This window comes from Periplaneta americana, chromosome 9 (assembly GCF_040183065.1).
Source record: "Periplaneta americana isolate PAMFEO1 chromosome 9, P.americana_PAMFEO1_priV1, whole genome shotgun sequence".
Classification (NCBI taxonomy): Eukaryota; Metazoa; Arthropoda; class Insecta; order Blattodea; family Blattidae; genus Periplaneta; species Periplaneta americana.
Window position 1 is genome coordinate 136,976,137 of NC_091125.1, and position 18,942 is coordinate 136,995,078.

Below are 18,942 nucleotides of genomic sequence, written 5' to 3' on the forward strand. Positions count from 1 at the left end.
TAGATCTAGTGCTTGAATTGGATGATGATGATGATGATGATGATGATGACGATGATGTATTTCCGGTTCAGGGAAAATACTCCCTTCTTTGTATTTACAAAATGCATGCTAATCTAAATTCCAACTTGTTCAATTTTCATATCACGTTGCTTCAATGTAAAGAAAAATTTTGCAGCAGTGTATCGCATTTTTGGTCCATTGAAAATACTTCCTTTTTTTGTTTTTTGTTTTTTCAAAATACATGCTATGCTAATTCTAGCATTCTTTAATTCTTGTGTCATGTTGCTTCAACGTAGGCTTAAAAAGTTTGTAGGAGTGCAAACAAGAAACTCCATTTATATTGTACGGTAAAAGTTGGTAATATTGTTACAGTTCTTTTTGAGAGTTTATTACAATTTTACTGAGCGAGAGGAAGATCGGTTTTTTTCCGTTAACGTATTAAGGGAATGTTCAGGGATAAATTTATGCATGAAACCGCTCCTTCTCTCGCTCATTAAAATTGTAATAAATTGTCAATAAGAACTTTCACAATATTACTCGTATCACAATATTACCAACCTTTAACCTATTTTTGGTCCAGGGAAATACTACCTCTTTGTGTTTTCAAAACACATGCTAATCTAATTCTAGCATTGTTTAATTCTCGTATCACTTTGCTTTAATGTAAAGGGAAAATTTTCAACAGAAGACACTCCATTCGTATCATTGTATTTTTGGTCCAGGGAAAATACTTCCCGTCTGTGTTTTAAAAATACATGCTAATCTAATTCCTCCTATTGTTTCGTTATCTTATCATATCGCTTCAATGTAAAGGGAAAGTTTGCAGCAGTGTAAGTAATATCAGTCTAGTACAGTCACGAAGTTCAATACGTAGGGAATATGCATCCATAGATTGTTGCTAACCACTAGGATCGCTACTATCGCCTCATCACAGACAATGCGAAATAGTACCGGCACAGTCTATTGCTCCTAGTACTCTCATCACCTCAAGCTGTGGTAATATTATGACTATTTGGAAGGCCTCACCCCCAAATGAACGGAGACGCAAAATTGCGGGAAAGTCCGTGTCCGCTAGAACACCCGGAAAATGTAGGTGACTATAATTTTAACTTAAAAATTGCTAAATAAAAAACTGAATTTTATATTTTTTTATTACGTTAAAATACAAGAAAAATACCGAAACGATACCCGAAACAATTATGTACATAATTCTACACTTCAATGTTGGCGCTTAAATGCTATTTTAATAACTAGTATCTGATTTAACACAGCCGAGAGGGGACTTACAGTACAACATTGAACTGAGCAATACAATATAATTTATGTTCCGTCAACGTGTGATTGTCCGATTAAAATTTTCGGCTTTAAAGAAGCAAACTTTAATGGTTACAACATAGTGAATATACTTAGATTTAAAATGAACAACACAATCCCTTTAACATTTTGAAATGATCAAAAGAGGCAACTAGAAAGACCTTTAAAACGTTTGAAGATTTATTTTATTTTGTGTGGAGAAACGAACCACCTAGTCTGGAGTTCTGAATGATTATGATAATAGTATATAATTAATATTATTTATTTATTTATGTATTTATTTATTTATTTATTTATTTATTTATTTATTTATTTATTTATTTATTTATTTATTTATTTATTTATTTTACTGCTAGTAAGCTTGAAATGAATACAAGTTAATAAATACAATATAAGATAAACTAGCCCACTTCTGAATGAGTAAGACTCGTGCTCAGGAGGGGATTACAGACAAAAATAAAATTAAAATTGAGAGTGAATACAGATTAAGAAGTATTTAATATGTTTAAACCCAAACTATAAATCCAATACAAATTTGTTTATTTTTTTTCTTAATTTGGAGAGAATTCGTGGTTAAAATAATATTAGAATAAAATCTGTTTAATAATCTGGGACCTTGACTCATGCTGTGATAAAAGCTGCATTGGTTTTACATTTTGGTTCAGACAAACGCAGAGAATTCGTATTTTTCATTCTATATTTATGTATATATCTTTCAAAGTTATTAACATTTCTGTGAAAATATTTTAATAAAATAAAATAATAAATTTGTTTAATGTTGAAAATTTTGAAATGTTTAAACAACAATTCAGTTTAGTAATCTTTCTGCTTTTTTTAAACAAATTTTAATACTTTTTTCTGCAGTAAAATTAACGGATATAGGTTGGTTTTATAAGTTCCACCCCAACCTGTAATACAATAATTTTTAAAGTAGAGAGAACCTTATCTGTGCAAGACAGCCACTATTAGCCAGGCAGATCTGTGTTTTACTAAAAAGCATTAGATTCGTTAATATTTAATTCAGAGTTCTGAAGTTGAATTTATCACAAATAACTTTCAATTGGCATGGAATAATTTAATATGCACGCTATAACTTCATCACTAAACACAGTACACGCATTATTGTATTATAAATATTATTACTTGTTAATACCATATTTTATAGCATGCATTTTGCTAAATGTTTGTGCAAATTTACACACGCGCCGAAATTAGCTTCTGCACACATAACCTACGTCGCTCTACTGTATTATTCACGAACAGCTGATTGCATCAGATCAACAGGTAGGAAGGTGTATAATGTGTACTTTCTGCACATGCGCCGATCTAAAATCGTTCATCACTGCCAACAACGACAAAAAAAAAACGATCACAAAACGTGTGTACTACTATTTTTCTATTCAGAATTTGCGAAGAACGATCTCCGTACTACTAAAACAAGAATATGTTCCACAAAATCGTTCATCTTTACTTATATCAACGAACCGGTGCAGATAAGAAGCCTATAATTAAGAACTACTCAACATAAATCACTTCTAATGAAACACGTTAGTACTCAACGGTTGAATAAATCCATTTAAAAAAAAGTTGCGTAAAAACTTAGAGGTTATGTAATAGATTGGAAACTTGCAAATGTCAGCACTTAACGAGCTTGCGTGTACCTACCGTATCATCGGTGTCGCAAAAACTGTAACCAACACCACACTCACATCACTAGAAACACCGTCACTTAATTAAAAATAACAATAACCAACTGTGTCGCCACTTTAAAAATGAATTAAAAAAAAAAGACACAAACACACACACAACCCAAGCGCTGAATGAGAGAACGAAGTGACTGGAAAGAATCTATCAACGCAAGTTCCTCGAAACCACTGTGCAGTAAAAATTCTCTCTCCTCCAACCAGTCGTACTGCACGTACTACGTCATAATGAGGGAGGGGGGAGGAGAAGAGGAGGAGGGACAGTCTGGTGATAAGACAAAGTGTTACAGCTCGCTAGTTCTCATTATCATCAGGTGGTAATGACCATGTCCGGTATGGCACAACACCAAAAACAGAATCGAAACAAAAATATTTGACACGTTTCAAGTTTTGTTCCGGAGACGTTAGCACGCCGTTGTGTATGGAAAGGAGGGGAAATCACGGTGAGTTTTACTGTGGGAACCTCGAGGTTGCGCGTTGCTTAGCAACCGTAGATTATCTCAGTCGCGGTTCATTCAAGTCTCTACAATAAAGCCGACACTTACGTCAAGCCTATCTTGGCAACAGAGATTTTTTCCTCTCAATACAGTTGACTTATTTCCCAATAATAAAGTCCACAATGAAATTTGAAGTTTAGTGGCAATAGAGATTCCAATCTCATTGATGCATTCCCAGCGTTACTTGGAAATCGGGTATCTCCAATGCGACATACTCAATTCCCAACAATGAAGCCAATATTAACGTTTAGCGTTGCTTAGCAATCACAGATTATCTCGAAATGTCGTTCATTAAATTCCCAGCAATGAAGCCAACATTAACGTTTAGTGTTGCTTAACAATCAGAGATTATATCGAAATGTCGTTCATTAAATTCCCAGCAATGAAGCCAACATTAACGTTTAGTGTTGCTTAACAATCAGAGATTATAACGAAATGTCTTTCATTAAATTCCCAACAATTAAGTCAACATTAACATTCAGTGTTGCTTAACAATCAGAGATTATCTCGAAATGTCGTTCATTAAATTCCCAACAATTAAGTCAACATTAACATTTAGCGTTGCTTAGCAATCACAGATTATCTCGAAATGTCGTTCATTAAATTCCCAGCAATGAAGCCAACATTAACGTTTAGTGTTGCTTAACAATCAGAGATTATATCGAAATGTCTTTCATTAAATTCCCAGCAATGAAGCCAACATTAACGTTTAGTGTTGCTTAACAATCAGAGATTATATCGAAATGTCGTTCATTAAATTCCCTGCAATGAAGCCAACATTAACGTTTAGTGTTGCTTAACAATCAGAGATTATATCGAAATGTCTTTCATTAAATTCCCAACAATTAAGTCAACATTAACGTTTAGTGTTGCTTAACAATCAGAGATTATATCATAATGTGGCTCATTAAATTTCCAACAATTAAGTCAACATTAACGTTTAATGTTGCTTAACAATCAGAGATTATATCATAATGTGGTTCATTAAATTTCCAACAATTAAGTCAACATTAACGTTTAGTGTTGCTTAACAATCAGAGATTATATCATAATGTGGCTCATTAAATTTGCAACAGTTAAGTCAACATTAACGTTTAATGTTGCTTAACAATCAGAGATTATATCATAATGTGGCTCATTAAATTTCCAACAATTAAGTCAACATTAACGTTTAGTGTTGCTTAACAATCAGAGATGATATCATAATGTGGCTCATTAAATTTGCAACAATTAAGTCAACATTAACGTTTAGTGTTGCTTAACAATCAGAGATTATATCATAATGTGGCTCATTAAATTTCCAACAATTAAGTCAACATTAACGTTTAATGTTGCTTAGCAATCAGAGATTATATCATAATGTGGCTCATTAAATTTCCAACAATTAAGTCAACATTAACGTTTAGTGTTGCTTAACAATCATAGATTATACCGAAATGTCGTTCATTAAATTCCCAACAATGAAGCTAATATGAACATTTAGTGTTGTTTAACAATCAGAGATTATATCATAATGTGGCTCATTAAATTCCCAACAACTAAAGACCGGTTCACAATAAACCGGGAACTGAAACGACAACAAGAACGAGAACGGAAATAATGTTAAAATACGTGTATTTAAATGTGAGCATTCACAATACTTAATTGTGAATGCTCATATTTAAATACATTTATTTTAAGAATATTTCCGTTCTAGTTCCCGGTTTATTGTGAACCAGCCTTAAGTCAACATGAACGTTTAGTGTTGCTTAACAATCAGAGATTATACAGAAATGTCGTTCATTAAATTCCTAACAATTAAGCAAACATTAAGGTTTAGCATTGCTTAGCAGAGATTATCTTCAATATCATGAAAATTGTTTATATTCTTAGGAATTGAATCTACAGCATTGGAGATAATCACCGGTTGTCAAGTAACCGTAAACGTAAAATGTTGATATTGTCGGAATTGAATGAAGGACATAGAAGTTTAAATCCAATTGCCAAGCAACGCAAAACTCTAACGTTGGTTTCATCGTATATTGATATCGTTGGGAATTAAATGGACTCCGGTGAGGATAATATTCGATTATCAAGCAAAACTAAACATAAATCCCGGATTCATTGTTGAGAATGGAATGAATTGGATTGGACATAATAATCGTTCACGTATTACATTATAGTTGAAATGAATGCTTTTTGCTTTTCGCCATCGGTTTCGCGAAACAACGCCAAAATTTAATGTTGATTCATTGTTGCGAATGGAATGAATCATGAAGGCAACATTAAGGTACAGCGTTGCTTGGCAATAAGAGACTTTTTCCAATGTAATAAGAAGGACAAAACTATAATTCTTTCAACAATTTATTATCGTAATACACTGGTCTCTTAAACTGACTGAGTATATTGGGAATTAAATCAATGACTTCCTAAAATAAGCTATGAAATATTTCATAAAAGAACAACTGAATCAGGAATTTGCAAAAGGGACCAAGTCCGAAAAAGTAAATTTTAAGAAAACAACAAAAAACTTTTTGTATGGATCTGGATGTATGACAGTCCAAATATGTAGATACACAAATTAAATGTATACATTATATAGGACTTGGTTCAATGAGAAGTAGTCCAGTAAGAGTGTATGGAGAGCCAGAAACGGGTATAAACTCAATTTGCAAAAAATATGGACTTGGGCCTTTTTGCAAATTCCTAATTCAATTTTTATCTCGAAAAGGAAGCAAAATTGTATTAATTTTTTTTTGTTTAAAATAGAACAAATGTTTAAGTTTTTTGGAGGTATAATTTTTTATTGTTATAATTACTTTTTTAATATAGTCATTACTTTGTATTTTCCATTAACATTAATATCTAGGTAATTGACATTGTTTCAATGTAACCCACACTGATTATACTAATTGTACTATTCCTTCAGTTGTGTGATTATTTTCTTATGTATTAATTTTTTTTTTGAGTTAATACTTGTATACAGGAAGGTACAAAAATACGAGAAATGCCTGCTATTATTCGGTTGAGAAGCTTTTGTCATCTAGTCTGCTGTCAAAAAATCTGAAAGTTAGAATTTATAAAATAATTATACTACTGGCTGTTCTGTATGGTTGTAAAACTTGGACTCACTTTGAGAGAGGAACAGAGATTAAGGGTGTTTGAGAATAAGGTTCTTAGGAAAACATTTGGGGCTAAAAAGGGAGAATGGAGAAAGTTACACAACGCAGAACTGCACACATTGTATTCTTCACCTGACATAATTAGGAATATTAAATCCAGACGTTTGAGATGGGCAGGACATGTAGGACGTATGTGCGAATCCAGAAATGCATATAGAGTATTAGTTGGGAGGCCGGAGGGAATAAGACCTTTGGAGAGGCCGAGACGTAGATGGGAGGATATTAAAATGAATTTGATGGAGGTGGGATATAATGATAGAGACTGGATTTATCTTGCTCAGGATAGGGACCGATGGCGGGCTTATGTGAGGGCGGCAATGAATTTCCGGGTTCCTTAAAAGTCATAAATAAGTATAAAGGAAGGTATTTTCCTGTTTGTGATTATATTCATATGTATTCAATCTTTTTTTATTTAACTTTTTATTATCATTATTTTAAAGTTAATACTTTTAGCCTATACCGGTATATATTTTCCTGTATGTGCTTTGATCCTGGTTGAGTGGAAGAGAAGGCCTGATGGTCTTAACTCTGCCAGGGAAAATAAAACTATTATTATTTCTAGCGACTGTGTGTCGTTCAACCCGGCAGAGGCTACGGAACCTCTGCAATTATAACTAATAGGCCTAAAAGAACAAAACAACACATTAATCAGGTGTCGGAGTGAGGCAGGTCTTGATTTATACATATGCTTATCAGACGAGGATTTCCCTGAACTGCATTTATTTGTAAGACGTTTACTTTATGTGTTTGGCTGAACTTATTCATGCGAGCCTGTCATTTTGACTTGGTTGCTGCTTTCAGACTGAATGTTCTTCAATTGGACATTGACAAAGTCGCGAAGAGGAAGAGATCCAATTCAGCTCGATATAAGTACAGTGAAACCTGTCTAAAGCGGTCATCGGAAGTTACCTTGTAAAATGGCCGTTTTATAAGGTGGCCGCTTGATTAAGGTTGCGGTTTTTTATGAATCAGGATTAAAGTGCTGATTTTCATTGACTTTTTAGTACTGTGCGCGTACAACAATCGTGCATATTAATGTCAGCCTCTTCCATTCTTGCAACTAACCTTTTCAAAACTCAATTTCTTCGCCCTCCCACACATTCACATTACATTACTAAAAACAGATTCTCTCTTCTTTTTTGGCCACCGTACATATTTTCCTTCCATTCTTTTAATATTTCATCTTAATTATACCATGTATTTGTATCCTTCCACATTTGAATATTTCTGCAATTTTCTCGCAGATGTTCCTTTCTCACTTTCTTCAATCATTTTTCGTCTCACCTCTAAACTTAATACCTCTCTAGATTTATTGTTAGACATGATTTCTTTTTAAAACTAAAGTCAAAGTTCCTCTGAATCAACTGAATGAAAAGAAGAAAAATTCGTAAAAGCTGGTCCAATAGAAAAAGATGGAAAGAGGAGAAAAAACGATTTAAAAAAAATTCGAATGGTTAACTACTGACCTAAAATATATTGTGACATTTTCGACAGAAAACGTCCGTGTTTCAATCCTTTAAAAACGAGTAAGAATTTATAGCTGTGCAGGGTCGGAGTGGAAAGTGACAAAAGAGTCATAAAACAGTAACCAACTAACCCCAAGATATGGAGGGTGTACTGTTGTACACTTAGTTATTGTCCTCGTGATATTGCTATCTGTCCTCTAACCGTCGAAAAAATAGGTCAGACAGTATCCGTGAAAAATTTTTTTGTTGGACAGTGATTGTTATAGTCAGGTTCCAATCCAAACAGACACCGGCCGCTGGCCGAAGCATGAGGTGGCCGCTAAATAAAGAGACAATTTGTATTGATCTTATGGCAAATCCAATTGGTTCCAGAGAAAATTGGCCTTTTGGCCAGGTGGCCGTTTAAATGAAGTGACCGCAAAGGCGGGTTTCACCGTATATGTTAATCTTCACTGTAAATAAATTATTTTGCTCTTTTGTTTTCGAATTCAGACCACTTAATTTTAGTAAATAGTCTTATATAATATGACGCGCATTATTCGCTTATGAACTGTTTCATTGATACTGAATATGAAAAATACCCAAGCAATAATTTCGGAAATAACGCTGAACATAGTCAGAGGAAGTCATACCGAAATCAACATTCTTGGTATCAAACACGCTAAAAATTTGTATTTATTTTTCTTTCAGTACTACAAAAATTACAATTTTTACACATAATATAACGAAAAATACAGAATAAAGTGCGTAAGATTTACCGATATCGCCATTTTAACGTAGTAAACCCCATGTACTGGATCAGTCCAACCACCCCTTCAATATAGACTCCTCTATACCTGTTAGTTCTGGATAAGAATGGCCTTGTGGTAGACTACACGGAAACTAAAAGTAAAGTAAATCCATGGCGCTACAGCCCATGAAGGGCCAAGACCGACCAGCCGACAGCTGACTCACGTGTACATGCCGAAGCAGAGGTGAACGATCATACATGAAAACTACACCAGGTAAAATAATTAATTAAAATGTACTACTTAAAAAAATTATGTAAAATTTAATTTAATTACTAGTCTAAATATTAATTAGTACAAAACCTCTTTTCCTACTAAGCCAATTACGTAAGATCAATTTTTAGAGCATTTTTAAGGGCATTTTTTTTTTAAGTTTTAGGTCATAAATGCATTGTTTTTAGGACATTTTTTCATGATTTATAGGTCATCAAAATCCTAGCCCTACTGATCAGAAAGAGCAAAAGGAATTGGCTGGGTCAATGGTTGAGAAGAAGCTGTCTATTGAAAAATGCTCTGGAAAGAATGGTGAACGGGAGAAGAGTTCGGATCAGAAGAAGATATCAGATGACAGACGACATTAAGATATACGGATCATATGCGGAGAATAAGGGGAAGGCAGAAAATAGGAAAGATTGTAAAATACTGGGTTTGCAGTGAAACACCTGCCTTTGGGTAGAACACTATGAATTAATGAAAAAAGTATCCTAAGACGTGACAGCGTGGTCTAAGCGTCATGCCATTGATAGTACGGAATCTGTGAAGAGAAGAAATTGTGTGGTAAAAATTCAGCTAGTGGACCAGTCCGGGCCCACCATAGTGAGGGAAAAACAACATGGAGTGAAGGAAGAAGGTATACAGAAGAACCTCGAGTATCCGTCTCTCGATTAACCGATCTTCGGATTATCCAACTGTGTCTGAATCGCATGGTCCACTACAAACTGCACTTGAATCAGCGGAAACCCTAATGAAGTTTTTGGAGCAAGAAGAAATACTTAATATCTGGACAACGTTTTACTTCGGACAATTAGAATGAAGATCAGAAAAAAAATGATGATATTAAAGTTCAGAGGAAAGTGACAGACTTCTTTAAAAGAACATAAAAATAAGGTAAGAACAAACAGAACGAATTATATCTTTTTCGACTATCCGTTGCTACCCTCCTCTTCATTACGGCGAATCGAGGGTCTACTGTAGATCCCACAAATGGAACCGCAATTGAACACAGAGTCCAATCCGAAGAGGTGAAGGTGAGGAAGAGGAGGAGAAGGAGGAGGAGGAGGAGGAAGAAGAAAAGAAGAAGAAGAAGAAGAAGTTAGTGATGATCATGATGACAACAGTAATGGCATTTTTGGGACAAGACCCAGTCAGAAGTAAGATAATACACAATAACCAATGCCTGGAACAAGTACAAAATTTCAATTATCTGGGTTGTGAAATATCTTATCAAAATGAAAAAGATGTGAACAAGAAAATTACCAAATTTACACAAATTCTAGGAATAATAAACAATACATTAAAAGATAAATTAATACAAAAATCTACAAGAATAAAAATATATAATACACTAGCATTACCCTCCCTTTTATACGGAAGCGAGATTTGGACATTAAAGAAAAAAAGACATGAACAGAATCAAAGCAACGGAAATGAAATTTTTCAGGAGGACAGCAGGATATACTCTTGTAGACCGAAAAAGGAATGAAGAAATTTTAGAACAATTAGAAGTAGAGTCAGTAGAAGAAAAAATCAGCAGATACAAATTCAATTGGCTAGATCATGTAAGAAGAATGAAAAATTCAAGAATCCCAAAAATTATGATGCAGTATAAACATAGAGGACATCGTCGACCAGGAAGACCTTTTAGATGACTGCTAGATGGGACCGAAACAGCTCTACAGAGGCCTAATTCATGAAGGATGATGATGATGATGATGATGACAACAGTGATGTTAACAAACTGACTTCTGCACACGTTTTTTTCCCTGTAATACAGTGAGCGTTATGAAACGACTTGCACAATTGAGTTTGCGAAGGATTTCATGGAGTCGTAAAAATCCTCCCCCGCTAAAATAATACGCACACTTCCCCTGTCCCCAATCCCAAAGCATATCCAACCCATCGTAAACATAATGACTTGAATGTGGTGTCAAAGACATGAATACAAATTAGGAAGTTCCTTGTTATGAAATTTAGCTTACTCTTGTTTCTGAACGTTTACTGGATCCACATCCCGTATTCTTCAAACAGGGCTAAGCCAGGCAATTACTAATACACCTAGGTACGAACCCCTGCAGATCCTATTATGTTTTTTTGCCGATGTTGCGGTTCAATATGTATTTTGTTTCCCCTGCTGATCTCTATCATAGCCAGCAGCGTACATGCCATCATAGCCATCTCCAACGGTTTATCTTTGCAAACTACAACACCACCACAATCATCGTTATCATCTCATTTCCATCACCATCACCATCAGCACCAACACCTACAATAACAGTAGAATCCTTAAAGGAAAAATACAACCACAAATATCTTATAGAAGACATCAGGAAGAAAGTCTTAATTTTGGAGAAGGTAAACTGGACTATACAATTCTTCTGGATCAAGACTCACGTTGGAATATACGGTAATGAATTTGCGGATCGACTAGCGAAGGCAGCGGCACAAACCAAGGACGCAGTAGTATGCTTTGACAGAATTCCAAAAAGTATAATTCAAAAGGTAGAAAAAGAAGGAAAACTAAAATGGCAAAAAGAATGGGACGACACTACAAAGGCAGCGATAACAAAATCCTACTTCTCTAATGTAAAAGAGAGGCTTAAGATGGAATTAAATATTACAGCCATCTTCACGTCAATGGTGACAGGACACGGGATGACTAGAGCCTACCTCCATCGATTCAAGTTACTGGAAAGTGCAACATGTCCTTGTAATAGTGGAAGTCAAACTATAGATCACTTGCTATATGGTAAAGGTAAAGGCATCCCCGTAACATGCCATGAAGGCACTTGGGGGGCATGGAGGTAGAACCCCATGCTTTCCATGGCCTCGGCACTAGAATGAGGTGGTGTGGTCGGCACCACGCTCTGACCGCCTTTTATCCCCCGGGAAAGACCCGGTACTCAGTTTTATAGGAGGCTATAGGGGCCGTTCTGAAAGTTTGGCAACGAGAAAAAATCCTGTCACCACCTGGGATCGAACCCCGGACCTTCCAGTCCATAGCCAGCTGCTCTACCAACTGAGCTACCCGGCCGCCCACTTGCTATATGAATGCACAATATTAAGGAAACAAAGAGAAATTCTAAGAAACAGCATTTCAAAGACAGCAAGTTGGCCACCTACCAAATATCAGCTTATAAAATTGCATCTTCAACCATTCATCACTTTCATCAATTCAATATACTTTGAATAATTGTGGAATCCAATTATTTTTATAGGTATCCTACAAGCAAACTCAGCTCGAACTCCTCGCGGCGCGCATGCTATACCCATCTTACTCCCCTGCAGTAGGCGTGAGAGTATGCTGGGAACGGGAGCATACGTCATCTGCGCGAGACAGTCACGCCCGCTGGTTTCTACGCATTGAGTTTTCCTTGTTGGATGCCTATAACTTACACAACTTTATTATAAAATGTAAATATGTTATACTTCGCCTTAACTATTTGTTTTAAAATACTCACAATTGTAATATATTATCGTGTATATATACTTCTTTTCTTTTTTTAGGTTAAGCCATATGTAATTGTAATAATTCTGTATCTTGTTTAGGTATGATCAATGTAAATAGGCAAAATAGACTAAATTAGGCGTATTCGCCAATACAAATCTAAATGTATATTTATTGTAGGAAAGGGAAACCCCTAAAAACATATGTTGGAGCATATAATGGAGCATGTTCTTCAATAAAAAAAAAAGGTGTGGACCTTTACAGTCCGTTCTGTCCCTGTTAACCAAAGTCACCCTTCCAACGTACCCTCGCCCAACTTCAAGACAAGCGTGGAAGAAGACCTCTGTCATGTCATTGGTTGAAGAGCAATTATATTTCTCCTCTGCCGCCAATGTTTACGTCGCCTGTCAGGCATTATGGAACGAAGTCCATGTCCAGCATTAGCATTATTACCATCACAATCAAAACTTCACCATTATATCCACTTTCACCATCGTCATCACCGTAACCATAAGCAAATATCATCAATACCACCTCTAGCATCAACATTATTTATTAGTAGGCCTATCACCACTCACAATCTTCAGCATTACGGCCATTATCAGCAGACTCACCGACGTCATCATTGTACTCCCACCAACACCATACAGTATTAAACCTATTGGTATTAAGCAGTCTCTGCAATTAAATAGCGTCATTAAATTAACAACTAAAATGAAGACCAGTGACCTACAATCACATTGCCGGAGACTTACGTAGCACTGCTTCATAGAGGAAGGCCACCAGTTCGACGCCTAGCACGATCGATTTCCCTGAGTGAAAGCTGCCACACTTTTCCTTTTGTGGTTTACAACGCGTGGGGGGTGATTTCTGGTGAGGGCCACGCTCTATTCAGCAGAGCAATAACTTGATTTCATTTCTAGTTTATGGCGATGCGCGAAAAATACCAGGTGGGATTCTCTTTACACTTTCATACATCTCATTAATTTATTAATTTTAAAACTAGAATTCACTCTCGCAAACTAGGTGAATGCAAGTTAGGAGGCTTCGACATCGATTCTCCGCAACATTCGTTCTCGAATTGAGACAATAAAGAATACTACATAAAACATATTTTTATTTAATGTTCTTGATCCGTGAGCCTTATTATATCAGTTGAAATTAATATAACAGATCCGTAAGAAACGTAGGCTGTTCATTCTATTGTATTCTATGTATTTATACAGTGCGATCGAAAAGTCCCTCCGCAGCTCTTTCTATTCTAGTAATCCTAGAAGACAACCTTGTAGAAAGTTGGCACTCCCCCAATCATTCTGGTTAGACAACCTCACACTCCCAGTCCATCATATGCTTAGTGGCCAGTGCTGCCACTTGAATTCTCTGCCTAGTGGATTCTCGACTACACAAGCACTGCGGAGAGATTTTTCGATCGCACTGTATATTCATAATAATGTGTTTACGAGATGGAAATTTAAAGTAAGCCAACACATTAAAATCAGGACACAATTAGTAAAAGACATAACAATGATATAAAATAAATGGATTCGTGAAGATGACACAAAGTTTCTCGCACATTCTAATTTTTTTGTGTTTTAACCTATTCTTCTTCTTTTTCGTCTTCGCGAGACACTGCATCGTTGAGATATTTTCGTCTTTCGTTGAACCAAGATTAGACACTCACATGGCGGCCTAGTCTTGTATAGTGGAGCTAAATCTCCGTTCACATCGCGAATCGAAATACGGACCGCTTGGTTAGGAAGCGCACACCCTATCTACTGACCCATAGCGGTGGACGTTTAATAAATTATTATCAATGATGATTGGGCCTACTTTTTCCCGTTCCACCTCCAAATTATATTTGTCGAGGTATCTCCATTTGTTAACATTTTACTGTTCAGATAATTGGTCATTCTATCTCTTCTTTGGACGCCCTATAATTCTACACCTATATCCGAGGTGTGTATTTTTGTATAGCTTTTGGTAATGTGTTATGTCCATTGGCTTAAGTGCGGCTATTTCTTTTTAAATAATAAAAAAATGTTAAATGAACAATATTACCTATTTTAGAAGAAAGATATACAAATAATATCAAGAAATATAAACAAAGAGCTCTATAATTTACACCAATTTTGATCTTACTACTTCTCTCCTAAAAAGTATATATTTTTTTCCTCCCGGCCACAGAATTATTTTAGCTGTTATTGGATTTTTACCACTGATGGTCATAATGCTTTTTTTATTTATATATGAAGAGTCCACTGCAAGAATGACGGATGTCACTTTCTTGTCGAAAATAAACCAAGACTGGCAATGCATACCTTAAGACATATAGAATGTACATACAGAGTTACATGGCATTAACACTGATAGTCATTGCACAGTAATAACAGGAAAATCACAGTTAAGCTTTGAGCACTAAGCATTTCAAACTTTCAATTGCTTCTCCTGAAAAATGTATTCCAAATGACATCCATCATTCTTGCAGTGGACGCTTCAAATGAAATATGAATATGAAAAACTTGGAATCCCATACGGGCAACGGCCTTCTACAGTAATGTAGGGTGAGTTGAAGGTGTACTACATTTGGGGAGTCATCATTCCTTCCAGTGCATCATTCAGTAGGCAATTGTCTGCAATTTTTCTTGGGAAGGATAAATGCGGTAATTTCCTGTTGCTTTCCGCACACCACTTTCTCTTTCGCATCTTAAAAGATCCCAGGGAGCCACAGCGTGGAGCTGAAGAGAGTGGATTTGAGTAATTAGCCCCTCCGGACTTAACCGAAATTCACCGCTAGAGTTAGGGCTAAATATCAGTTCTATCAGGGTTTCAGACCCGATCAGAAACCGGGAAATCCCAATTAGCCTTTGTCCCCCAAAGATGTAATTGATGTTATATGGAAAACAAATCATTATTATTATTATTATTATTATTATTATTATTATTATTATTATTATTATTATTATTATTATATACAGTGGTTATTGATGCAGTTTTATTTACTTATTTTGTCTGGCCCAAACCGGTTTGCCATTTTCCAAACCATGAGCTTTCCCCGAATTTTAGGCAAAATGTTCAATTCTACCATTTTCTGTGGAAACTATGGAAAAATTTCGAAGGACTGTTGTTAAGATCCACATACGTTACACTTAAGATCTAGTCAGGATGTGGATGCTTGTTAAAATCCGCTACCAACACCCTTCTCCAACTTCATCAGTCGTTAGGGCGCAGTCATAAACCAATGGTCACATGCAGGGTGCATCTGGCTTGCCGATGTTTCGAGTTGGGAAGTGGTTACGAGGGAGGGGGTACCACATATGGTCGACAAGGGGATGATGCCATTGTCTCAGCTCTTGGGAGGAAGTCCCTCAAGAGTGTGTAACTGTGAATGGACATGCAAGTGTGAAACAGATTTTTACTATCAATAACAGTATTTTTGTTGCCTCTATCACGCTCATTTTCCTACTTCTAATACTAACTTATTTACTTAATTACTTACTTGCTTACAAATGGCTTTTAGAGGACCTAGAGGTTCATTGCCGCTCTCACATAAGCCAGTCATCGCTCTCTATCCTGAGCAAGATTAATCCAGTTCCTACCATCACATCCCCAGTTCCTACCATCACATCCCATCTCCTACAAATCTATTTTTGTTTTACCTCCCATCTACGTCTCGGCCTCCCTGAAGGTCTTCTTCCCTCAGATTTTCCAACTAACACCCTATACGCATTTCTGGATTCACCCTACGTGCTACATACCCTGTCATCTCAAACGTCTGGATTTAATGTTCCTAATTATGTCAGGTGAAGACTACAATGCGTGCAGCTCTGCGTTGTGTAACTTTCTCCATTCTCCTGTGACTTCATACCTCTTAGCCCCAAATATTTTCCTAAATACCTCATTCTCGAACACTCTTAACCTCTGTTTCACTCTCAAAGTGAGAGTCCAAGTTTCACAACCATACAGAACAACCGGTAATATAACTGTTTTGTAAATTTAAACTTTCAGTTTTTTTAAGTAGACTGGATGACAACAGCTTCTCAATCGAATAATAGCAGGTATTTTCCATATTTATTCTGCGCTTAATTTCCTCTCGAGTGTCATATTATTCTCCAATGCAATAAACCCTTATTTCACCCTGAGGTATATTAGGGTCATAGTTGGCATTAAGATACATATTTTATAATCAATAAACTTTAGTAATGTGGTAATACAAAATAGTGACCACAGTTACAAGTTACATGGATTATGTAGAAGCATGTACATTAGTGAAAGATTGACTCCTGTTGAAGATTAATTAGATGTTTGAGGAATAATGAATGCGAAATATATACAAAGAATGTCTAACCGTTTCAAAGTACAGTAAATACATAATTTTAAAAACATAATTAATAGTAGACTGATAAAACAAAGTCTGGCTTTCAGTTTCGTATTAATCCATAAGTCCTGAACAATAAAACAATTACGAGTAGTGATGGGATATTACAAGTGTTGACTTACGGTTACAAATTACATACATGATTCAGGAACATTTACAATAAATAAATATAACACAAGTAGTGACAAGTAGCTAACGAATAACGAATCCTTTAGGAGCAATATACAATACTCGACAATACAAAAGTTTAGAAACAAAAGTAAGCAGTAAAAGAATAATAGAAGAAATCACTTAAAATTACAAATTAAACTCATGATTTAAAAGCAATAGTTAATAGTAAAGAGACTAGTGAAGTGCTTTGTTTGGAATGTGGCATTGTATGGGGGCAGGAACATGGGCATTACGACGAAATGAAGAGAAACGAACAGAAGTATTTGAAATGTGGATATGGAGAAGACTGGAGCGTGTGAAGTGGACAGACAGAATAAAAAATGAAGTTGTGTTGGAAAGAGTGGATGAAGAAGGAATGATGCTGAAACTGATCAGGAAGAGAAAAAGTAATTGGTTGAGTCACTGGCTGAAAAGAAACTACCTACTGAAGAATGCACTGGAAGGAATGGTGAACGGGACAAGAGTTCGGGGCTGAAGAAATCAGGTGATAGACGACATTAAGATATATGGATCATATGAGGAGACAAAGAGGAAGATAGAAAATAGGAAAGACTGGAGAATGCTGGATTTGCAGTGAAAACCTGCCCATGGGCAGAACATGTATGTATGTATGTATGGCGCTATTAACAGAAGAGATGATACTAAGGGATATGCTACTGGAGCTAAATGACAGTATGGGATTAAGATAAATGCAAATAAGACGAAGATCATGGTCATAGGAAGAAAAATAAAGAAGGTGAATTTACGAATTCTAAATGAGGCAGTAGAGCAAGTGGACAGCTTCAAATACTTGGGGTATAATATAAGCAGTAACATGAGCTGCTGCCAGGAAGTCAAAAGGAGGATAGCAATGGCAAAGGGAGCTTTTAATAGAAAAAGGAGCATCTTCTGCGGATCTCTGAAAAAATAACTAAGGAAGGGACTAATGAACTGCTTTGTATGGAGTGTAGCATTATATTGGGCAGAAACATGGACATTATGAGGAAAACGAATTGCTTGGGTCACTAGCTGAGAAGAAACTGCCTACTAAGGAATGCACTGGAAGGAATGGTGAACGGAAAAACAGTTCGGGGCAGAAGAGGATATCAAATGATAGACGACATTAAGTCATATGACTCTTTTGCGGAGACTAAGAGGAAGACACAAAATAGGAGAGACTGGAGAATGCCGGTTTTTAAGTGAAAGACCTGTTCATGGACAGAACACGTATGTATGTATGTATGTATGTATGTATGTATGTATGTATGTATGTACGTAATTTTCCAGGTCTGTGTTATGATCGCTTTCAATCGAAATCAGTATCTTCTTGTAGTAATATTGGTGACACATAAAGTGAAAATGGCATGAGCCAAAGACTGATGCCCTTTCCAAACCAATTTCAGTTTTTGAGTCCAAGTTTCTTAGCCTTACATATAACTATTTGATGCCCTTGCAACATCAATAAATAGATCTGTGTCTGGAGATACAAAAATAACAGAGAGGTAGAAATGGGAAAGTTAGTGACTCGCGCCCTTTCAAAAGAAATAGATTCATATTCAATCCCGACCTTAGACACGTTCACATTTAATGATGATGTACAAACTTGGCGCCCCGAGCACGCGTGTTTCCAAGATGTGGGAGTAACCACGGCCGTGATACAAGCCGATCACGCCCATGTGAGGGACAGCAGTGCCGAGGCGCGCAAAAACGCGGCGTTGCAACACCGGCCGGCCTGCACGGAGGAGGGGCATTGCACCTGGTCCAGACAGCTCTGGTGCTCGAGCCTGCTTGATCATCGCCAGGATGTGTCATCAGCTCTACACC

At 36.2% G+C, this 18,942-nt stretch overlaps 1 protein-coding gene across 2 annotated transcripts in view; it reads right to left on the reverse strand.

Annotated features, from left to right (window-relative positions):
* The window catches only part of LOC138706543 (serine-rich adhesin for platelets-like), a 274,777-nt gene that overhangs the window by 171,912 nt on the left and 83,923 nt on the right, over nucleotides 1-18,942 (reverse strand). The window contains exon 1 of one of the 2 annotated variants that reach the window (XM_069835968.1): nucleotides 2,980-3,223. The exons of the other annotated variant lie outside the window; for it this stretch is intronic. The gene's annotated coding sequence lies outside the window, so the exon portion shown is untranslated. Of the gene's footprint in view, nucleotides 1-2,979; nucleotides 3,224-18,942 lie in introns of those variants that run through there. 2 annotated transcript variants of the gene reach the window in all.